Consider the following 10,078-nt stretch of genomic DNA (forward strand, 5'->3'; position numbering starts at 1 on the left):
GTTTTGCCTGAGTGTAAATCAATAATAAAAGAATACAAAGAGAACAGATGTCTTCAGTAGCAGCGGTGGCTTCTGTAATTTGGTCTCATGTTGCAGCGGGCAGATTTGTTCCACTCGCAGTACTGAAAACACACGGGACACTTTCCACGCTGAGTATCTTTTCTCAGCTTCGGTCCGTGCGGCCCGTGAGGCAGCTCTGGGAGTCCGAGCCCAATCCGGAGCGGCAAGTCTCGCCGCCGCAGGCCCGGCCGCTGGGTGACCCTCCGGTCTGGCAGCCGCAGGCGCCGCTGGGGAGGCGGGATCCCGGGAGCGCACACCCCGGTTCGGGGCCTCTTCTCTTCCCAGTCCCGGCAGCTGCTCCTCACCTCGGCCCGAGCTTCCCAGCGGCGCGGCCGGGCACTGAGGGAGCGCGGCTGCCGGCGGGGAAGCAGGGCCGGCGGGCGGCCGGCGCCAGGGAGGCCGTCCTGAGGGAACCCCAGCGAGAGGCGGGAGGCGGTGCGGGACAAGGCGAACCGGGCCCGGAGAAAACCCGCGGGAGAGGCCCGGGAGGGCGCAGGCTACCAGGCAGCGCTGTGGAACGGCGGGGCAGGGCCAGGGCGGGCGGGGCGCCGGGAGGGCGGACCGAGCCGGGAGCGAGCAGCGCGCAGGCGCGGTGGCCGCTATCCCATTAGTCTCCGCAGGCGGCGGGACGCGGTGCTAGGGCGGCAGGCCGAGTTGGGCCGAGTATGTCGGAGAAGAAGCAGCCGGTGGACCTGGGGCTCTTGGAGGAGGACGACGAGTTTGAGGAGTTCCCGGCCGAAGGTGCCGGGCGGGTCGGGGACGGGAGGAACAGCGGGGGCGCCAGTTCCGGCGGTAGGCCGCGGCCTGGCCCGGGCCAGGCCGGTGGCTGAGGCGGGGAAGGAGCGTGCGGCCTCCGGTGGGCGGGAGAGAAGAAGCGGCGGGGCCGGAGCGCCGTGTGTCAGCGGGGCCCTGCTCGCAGAGCGGCCCGCCGAGTCCCCGCGGCCGGGTCGTGCGTCCCGCAGGCATCGCGTCAGCCGCCTGGAGCAGGTCTCCGGTGCCTCGCGGGTTCCTGCCCGCCCGCCCGGGGAGAGGTGCGGAGCTGCAGCCCCTTGGGGCCTGTGCCGGGCGGTGTGAGTGTCACGGTGCCGGTGTCACGGTGAAGTGCTGTGTCATGGTGCGAGGGAGCGGGGGACGAGCGCCGGGGAAACTTGGTGCATCTCAGCGCTCTGGTTGAGAATCGCGGGGCAGAGGAGGGATGGGAGCAGGGGTAAGGCAAAAAAAGCGTGAAAACGAAGTAATACCGAATCTCTTTACCTCTTGATGCACAAATATTTATGTGTTGACTTGCTTTTCGTAGGTACAAATATACTGAAAGAGGAAATTAGATCTTGACTTCAATAAAACAACTCTGTCCTTTTACAGATATAATCTTGAAAAGATTCTTATTAGTGCATGATTGGATGTTCTGTGTCCTTGTTTCTGGGAATTGCCTCAAGCTGTGGATTATGGGAAATAATAAAAAGAATGATGGATGAAATGTCAGGGTTTTTTTTTTTTTTTGCAGTGTCTTCATTGAAGTGTTTGGTTGTGGGTGTTTTTTTTGTTTGTTTGTTTGTTTGTTTTGGTTGGTTGGTTGGTTTGTTTTGGTGGCCTTACATGTTCCAAATCATGTGGGACTGTCATATGCAGGGACAGGACTTTGATTCAGTGATCCTTGTGGCTCCCTTCTAACTCAAGACATTCTATGAAATCCTTCAGTAGCAGTAAAAATAATATTTTTGCACTTACTGATGGAAAAAGTTTTTAATGTAGTTAAGATGATAGCTAAGCTAAACTGAGTAGCCCTTCTTTCCCATATGTGTTTCCTGAACAGGCAAAATGTGTTTATCTTATTTAATGTAAATTAAATATTGGCAGTAGGAATTAAGGGAGTCTCTGAGGCTGCTTCTGAACCTTGGGTTGGTCAGAGCACTGAATTGCTGTTACAGAAAGTTAAATGAATTTTACTTGAATCTAGCTGTACTATTAAAACCAAGTACTGTGCAAACTTTTTGGTTAGAACAGATGTTTATTAAAGAGGGACCACAATCAGGCTTCTTGCTGATCTATCATACAAAAAAATAAGAACCTATAGAGAGGCCCATTTAAATCTTCAAGTGAGATAATAGTGTTGAGAGGTTATAAAGAGTGTTCAAACCACTTTGAATGTTATCTTCAGTGCTTAGGAAATAATAATGATAAATACATGCTCAAGCCCATGCCAAATAGTTGTACTTTCAAATTAAAACACACTTTCTATGCAGCAGAAAAACTTTGTTTTCTATTATCCAGTTTTTATCCAAAGGAAATTAGGTAATGTAAACTTATGGTAAGAGATAAAAACACTGGTTTTTGGGGTATTTTATTCTGGCTTAACATTTTTCTTCAAACAATATATCAAATGAAGTTTATGTATCTAAAGCAGATGTATTGTATTTTTATGGGACACTTTATTTGAAGTATAACCTAAGTATAGCATGATAGATTCAAGTGTATGTGAATTGGTCACTTAAGAACTTTTTGAATGCTGTGTTTTAGAATGTAAAATGGCAGTGTTTTAGGGATCTCGTCCTCTAAAAACTGGTTTTTGTTTTCCTTTATGAGGTGCAAAATATGGCAATCAGTGATCGGTATATATTTTTTAAAATTTTATTTTAAGAAGTCCAGCCTTGACTGGTTTATCAAAATTGATTTTGTCGTTTTGGTGTATATTGGTAATATTAATTGTAGCAGGCTCTCATACTTTTTGTATTAAAAAAAAATTTTATTTAGTCACAGGCATGTAATGTAGCTGGGAATACTAACTTTAGTATGCAGTTCTGGGGTGTGGTGCCAACTACAGATACTGTAGAATCTTGCAGGTACAGTGATGAGAATATAATTTAGGCTTTGCTTTCACTCTCTCCTCCCCTCATCCCCCAGTGTGGAAGATGACATGGACCTTTTTGACTCTTCTTCACTCAGTGTGATTTGGAGCATGTCTCAGTCTCCGCAACTGACCTTTTATGATTGAAGCTGCTGTTTGCTGTGCTGGATACTGGTTACTAGATATTTTTTTTTCAAGTTTGTAGATATGCCTGAGCTACTTGTGTGTTAGTAGCTAGAAAAGCTTGACTTTGTTAAACTGTTTTGAGCTTTGCTTTTTGTATCTTTGAAATCAAAATAAATGATGCGTGGTAAAGCTTATTTATTTTGACCAAAAAAATCCATTTCATATAAATAGGCGAGGCTTATAGCAGATAGTTCTAAAATAAAAATCCTTCCATTTGAGCAACTAGCAGTACAACTAAATTAAAATGATAATTTTTTTTTTTTACACTGCATTTTTTCTACACCTTTTCTTCCCAGTTCCTTCTTTTGCTGTCCTTAGGACCAATACGATTTCTATGCTCCTTCATCTATTCCCGTTATATAATTTGAGTAGGGAAGTTTAATTGTAATGTCTTGTATGTGTGTGTTTTTGATCAGTTACAAATGCATTTTCTTGTCCTGGTGAATTTCAAATATTAATTTTGTTGCCTGTTGATGTTAGAAGAAGGAAGAGAAAATGTAAGGACCAATCCTCATTCCTCTAAAGTCAGTTGCTTGCAGTGACTTAGTTTTTAAAGTTTTACCCTAACTAGCTTTTCCCCTTCCCCATGCCTCCATCAATGTGTAATGTTACTTTGGGCTTTGGGATGGGCAGCAGATGGCTTACTGAATTGTAAGGGGAAGAATAGTGTTATCTCTTTAAATATACTAACAGACTTTGAGAAATACAAAGTCACAAGTGTCAAAATTGGAGTGCTTTTTATTTTGGTAACATGAGAAAAAAAACCTTGATGTCTGCCAGTAGAGGAAAACTGAGAAACTGTTCCCCAGTGAAGTAAACTGACTTGTATTTACACAGTGATTCTGAGCCTTCCTGATACTTCATTTGTGTTATTTTTCTACACTAACTAGTTTGATTTTATGTGCGTGTGTGTAATTAGGTGGATAATCAGTAATTTGTCAAGGGTGATGTGTCTATAAGAGAAATAGAAATAAAGTTAGTAAATGGACATCTAATGTCTTGCCTTCATAAGGAAAGGGCTTCTGCTGTTTTGGAAACCCAGAAGTAGCTGGTTATGCATAGCAACTGCTGTTTGCATATGCCTCTTTCAATTTGCCTTTGCTTCTGCATCACAGATATGCTTTTGGTTTTTATCCATAGACTGTCAGCATCTGATCTGAGTGAACTGAGGATCTGTGTGAATGTGTTTTGGCAAAAGCATTTGATATGTATTTACTTTTTTAATCAGAAAAAAAAACAAAGTATGAACTAGAATTGTACACTTCTTGTTGAACTTTTAGGAGTCAAGTATTCAATATTGCGTTCTTTTTATGATGGTGCTACAGCTTGTCCGTGTGTATACAAAATTACCCTTATGAATGTGTAATCCTGCAGGCCATGATGTGAAGTGTGTAATGATTTTTTTTTTTTTTACCAAGTTGCATTTTTATTGTACTTCAAGAAATTGTGGGGTTTTTTAGATATTTCTGTGCTTTTTGATCTCATAAGCATTTAAATATGATCCAGACCTTTCTCTTAAAGAGAAATTTGTTGCTAGCTAAGTCTACCTTATGCAGAGGCTGAGCTAATGTGTCAGTAAGACATGGTACCAAAGCAATGCAGTGCAGAATATTTAGACCTCATTTCCTGTCTTTAGATTGGACTGGTTTAGATGAAGATGAAGATGCACATGTCTGGGAAGACAACTGGGATGATGACAACGTCGAAGATGATTTCTCCAATCAGTTAAGGTAATTTTATTTTGAACTTACAGTTCTAGAAGATGGGTAGAATGTTTAAAATGGCGTTGTTTAGTTAATATCTGAAAATTTGAAATCTACTTTAAAAAAATCAAGATCTGACATAAATGAAAGCTCTGCTTTGTGCCTTTCTATACAAAGCTTTTCAGAACCAGGCTGAAGGGATTACAGCACAGTTTGAAGTACTGATCAGCATTTCATCTTTTGATAATTGTACCGGGAGCCTTGAAATATATCTAATGTTGTTGATGTGTTCAGGGTTTTGCAGTGCTACACAACTTAGTACAAAGTTCTTTGCAAACTGTGATACAGTGGACACTTTTTTGATTTAACACAAATAAATAATTTTCTAAGGACTTTACACGAATGTGAAAATTCTGAATTGTAGTGTGAGGTTAATGGCAAGGGATACAAGATTCTCTTCTATGCTATGTGATATGCAAAATGTGTTGTTATAAAGGTTGGTGGGGTTTTTTTGTGCCTTCAAATAACATTGCTGTTCTTTGTCCAAATGGACAAATTTTCTAGGGATTAGTTATCTCTATTAATGTTAAGGTTCCCTTCCTGTGTGTGATGAGCATACTGTTTATGAGCAACAATAGTTAAATAATTGTTCATAACATTCTTTAAAAAAAAGTAATTGCAATTTGGATACTTCTAATCCAGTTGTCTAATCTTCTTTGTTGCTTGTAGTTTCAGTTAATCCTTCAGTGACACATAATTATAATTTAAAGCGTCAGTACAAACTTTTTATAATTAATCCCTCAGTATGTTGCATGAGGAGCAAACTCTGTAATACAGCCTGATTATACAGCTCCTCAGTTGATCTCCCATGTTGGACGCCAGTGAAAGTGATCTTTTATGTAGATATAAAAATAATCTTCAGTACAGTTGGTTTTTAATAGGGTTTAAAGGCAGTTAAACTGTAGTACTGGAAAACAAGTTGATATGTAGTGAAACAGAGTTTCAAGGGATAGTGTAATTCTTGATAAACACAGTTGATCTGGACAAACCTTCTGTAACTGTGCCTGAACTGTAGCCTGTAGTATTGGTGACTGTATACTAGTGTTAAAATTACAGTTTGCAATGTTGTTTGGTTGCAGCATGTTTTTATTTGGTCTTTAGAAAGAAAATGCTGCAGTCCTCCACTTCTAAAATTCCACTTACTAAGCTAACTACTAAACTAACCTACTAAACTAACCTGAAATATTTTTAGAGTTTTGGACTACTGTAGCCAGATACATAATTGCTGAGACTAAGAGATAAAACAGGGTACCGTTCTGACTGCTGTGTTTGGAGGCAGGTGAGAAGCAAAGTGGGGACAGGACAGGAGCAATGACATTTGGGTTTTCTGGCCACAACTAAGGGGAACAAAGCAGTCCTTTTCCTTCAGAATTGCTCACTGGAAGGTGTATTGCACCAAGACTTAAAAATAGTACACTCTGGTATTTTTATTTAAAACAAAGAAAAAACTGAAATTATTTTGGAGGGACGTGCATGTAATGCATTCAGATTAGTGAGCTCATTTGATTTAAGGAAATCTTGAGGATAACTGGTGTAAGATAATTTTTTTTTTCTTTTTTTTTCTGTAATGTGTTTGGAGTTATTGCAGGCTCGCAGGTGCTGCTTTGCACTGTATTTGTACTTCAACCATACTTGATCAGAGGGCAGTAACTATGATTTAAACAAGTATTTGAATTTTTCACTTAGAAGTCACTTCTAGTGATCTGAGATATTAAGGTGAAGTTTAAGAATTGCAGAGTGAGGTTGAAGTCATTGATATGAACCAGAAAGCAGTATGACATATTCATATTCTAAAATTATTGTGTTTGTGCAGTATATCTTTAAAATGTAGATTTCTGACAGTATTTTATTTGTATGTTTTAATATAGCTATCTTTTTTTCTATACAGAGCTGAATTAGAAAAACATGGATACAAGATGGAAACCTCATAGTTTTTCCTGAATATGGAGTGGTTCAACATTGAACTGTGGATAGACTATACTGAGAAAAGAAGACAAGGTGGAAAATGAAGACACTTAGTTCATTATCTGCTTGGATTTATTATTATTTTGTACAAAAAATAAAATTTTTAATCTTAGTTTAGTCATACATTCAACCTTTACTAAACTGGTAACTTGTATTTTGATTCTGAAATGCCTTGTGTGTGGAATTCACAGACTTGCCTGGAATGGTACTGATGCTCTTTCAGTGGGTGATGGTATTGCACCAGCTCCCATCATGGGGAACCAAATAAGCATCACCAGAATGAAGAGTAGTGAATGTGCCTGTCACAGGGGATGTGGAGTTGTAAAAAAGAAATAAAATAATCATGTATTCCAATTAAAATGCAGCAGAGGTGGAAAGGAGTTTGGGGGACTGCTAAAACTTATTGTACCTCAAGATTTCATTTCATAATGACTTGTTTTATTTTGTTAGTAATTTCCTGTGGGTACAAGTTTGATAGCCTCGAAAGATAGAGCCCACTTTAAAGTGCATCTTACAGCAGCAGCAATCCAAACTCTCCAATCTTGTCCTGTCATTTCTCAAGCCTGTTACAGAGGAGACCCCTCTGGAGTTGAGAAGTTCTGTTCTCAAGCTTATTTAAGCCTAGGAATCTCTGCTGAAATTGCTTCCAATTTGCCAGTTACAGCAGTTCATCTGTATAACACAAACATGCCTGCTGAGAACGGAAATCAAACTTCCAACTCACTTCATGGAGGCCGACAGATAGTTGCCAGATAGATATGGCCATAGTGACTGGATTCGATTACTCTCTGAACTAGAAAACAGAAGGTGGAAATTACAAAACCTATTACCAATTCCATGAATCCTCCCCAGAGGAGCTGTTAAAGCTGGTGAGTGCAAAGACGGAGATACAGCGATCCTAGAAGTGTAGGCCATGATTGCAAATGAATTTTTTTTTTTTTTTTTTTTTTTTTTACGGGGGCAAATATAGCTATGTACTCATGGAATTGGAATTAGCTGCTTGCTTTTTCAGCAGCTCACTGTAGAGAACGGACTTAGTAGTTCTTTAAAGTGAGCTTTCAGAATAAAGGTATTAGTTGATGGATATGCGGTCATGGTATGAAGTGCTTTAACCTTGTTAACTGAATATTTCATGTTAGGATTGCATTTGTTAATGCAAAATGCTAGGAAGCTTTGCTGTCCTCAAATTATTTAGGTGGTGCTACATTTATGGTGGAGGCAAGATTGGATGTGACTCTTAATGCTTTCTGAAAATAGCTCTGTAGAGACTGAGACCTTCCACTGCCAATGTTTCTGCTAAACTCGGTGTTTTGGTTGGTGTTGGACACCTTCAGTTTGTCCAGTTCTGTGCTGCTTGGGAAAAGAAAGGGAGGCCTTTTCAAATAGACTTTCTGTATGCTCAAGTAAGTGACACGTTCAGATCGAAATGTGCAGCTCGTGCAGCCCATTTCAGTAGAATACAAAGTCCTGGGGTTGATATTTTGACAAGTAACAAATGAGAAGTCCGTGTGTTGAGCAGCAAATAGCAATGTGAACATCCTCAAGTTAGTGTTGGGAGTTTAAGGAAAAAAGTACATTCAGCACAGTTCTGGGATTGCTGGTGTTATTAACACATCAGTATTGGGAAGCTGAGTAATGAGACTGACCAAAAGAAGATGACAGAAGAGTTATGGAGATGTCTGGAACAATCTTGGGATGGGGACAGCTGCTTTCCATTACAGGATTCTGGAAACATGGCTAAAACAGCCTGGTCCCACCAATTGCTAACAGCAGGAGGAAGCCATGAAGGCAGAAAAGCATCTTCGCCTTGAGGAATTGTTTTTGCTGAGCCACAGTTGTCTTGCGTTTGTATCTTTTCCTGCTTTTTTTCCCAAAAGCAGAGTTGGAAGGGAAGCCTAGGCTGAGGCAATAACCTTCAGCTGCTAGGACATGACATGGAACTCCCAACTGGAAAGAAACAAACAAACAAAAAAAAAACAAACAATCTGCTTTGAAGGTCAGTTTGGTGATACAATGATATAATGCTGTCTGCATAAGATAATTGTGTTGCAAAGGAGTAAACAAGAAGTCACGTGTGAAGTGGTATGAGAATGTAGCTCATTGCAAAACCAGGCATTTCATGGAGGCTCATGAGCTGTATAATCACTACGCTGTTCTTAATTTTTTGCCGTGAAGTTTGTGTTGTTCATATCGTTCTTCTTATTTTAAGCTTGCTACTATGAAAATGATGGGGAAATCTTTCTACTTCATGTTGGTTGTTCTGTTTCTTTCAAAAAATTTGTGAACCCAGCTGTTTTGGGGACTGAAGCTGGACTTTTTGCCCATTTTCCTCCAGCTTTGACAGCTTAGGTGCTGTAGAGGGAAGTTGAGATGGCTGTACAGGATGTCACTGCAGCAATTCACCCTAATTTACCTGCCTATGTGGCTTTAAAAGGAACTAATCTTCCTGTGTGCTTGGAGGGTTGAAATTTTTAGATTGGCCACGCTGGGAGAGGTTTTCGTTAGAGGTCCTTTCTGGAGGTGCTCCAGGAATCTTTGTTAACTGAATACATGAAGTGTGGGAGGTGGGCATGCTTTGAGGGAGGACATGCTGAGAGAAGATGGGGATTTGGGAAGGAGGATCTGCAGCCTGGCAAGGGTGGAAATGTGGGGAGAGAGGTTTGGCAAAGATATGAGCACAAGAGAGGTTGGGCTTTGTAGTTAAGAAAGTAGGACAGTATGTGGAGGTGTGTGCATGGCAGTTGCCTGGGTGTGGGCTACGGGGGAGTCTCCACTCCCTGTTGTGGGAAGGAGATTCAGGTCACAAAGAGGTTTACATGGGCCTGTGTTTGGGAACACAACCTCCTCACCAGCCTGTCCATCAGCCGAGCCGTGAGATTCTTGGGCACAGTGTCACCAGTCTGAGCCATGCTGGCGGCTGTGTGTGCCTACCCACCTACAGCTCTGCTCTCCATGGACACTGGGGGGTGTTCTGCAGTGTGGGCAAGGCTGACTGACTCTGGCCTAGATGCTGAGGGTGTTCAAAGGCAAAACATTCTGCTAACTCAGGGGAGAGCTCTCAAGGGTCCACGGCCGCTAATGAGTTTGGCTTTCTCCTTCAGAAACTATGCACACTTAAGAAGAAATGCGACGTCACAGGTAAGCACACAAAATGGTGAGCAGTTAGAATTAAGGCTGCCTAGAAAGCCTTCAGTCCAGCTCTTACGTGTTAGAAAAGCCTTGTTTCCCCATTGGATCCTTGCCTCCCTCTGCACAACAG

At 41.7% G+C, this 10,078-nt stretch overlaps 1 long non-coding RNA gene across 1 annotated transcript; it reads left to right on the plus strand.

Moving 5' to 3' along the window:
- Window positions 1-645: 645 nt before the first annotated feature.
- LOC136099111 (uncharacterized) lies at window positions 646-6,931 on the plus strand. The gene is made up of 3 exons (XR_010651034.2): window positions 646-801; window positions 4,728-4,821; window positions 6,743-6,931. It is a non-coding gene; the product is annotated as an uncharacterized lncRNA (long non-coding RNA).
- The last annotated feature ends 3,147 nt before the right edge of the window (window positions 6,932-10,078 follow it).

Source organism: Patagioenas fasciata, chromosome 2, assembly GCF_037038585.1.
Source record: "Patagioenas fasciata isolate bPatFas1 chromosome 2, bPatFas1.hap1, whole genome shotgun sequence".
In the NCBI taxonomy this organism is placed as follows: Eukaryota; Metazoa; Chordata; class Aves; order Columbiformes; family Columbidae; genus Patagioenas; species Patagioenas fasciata.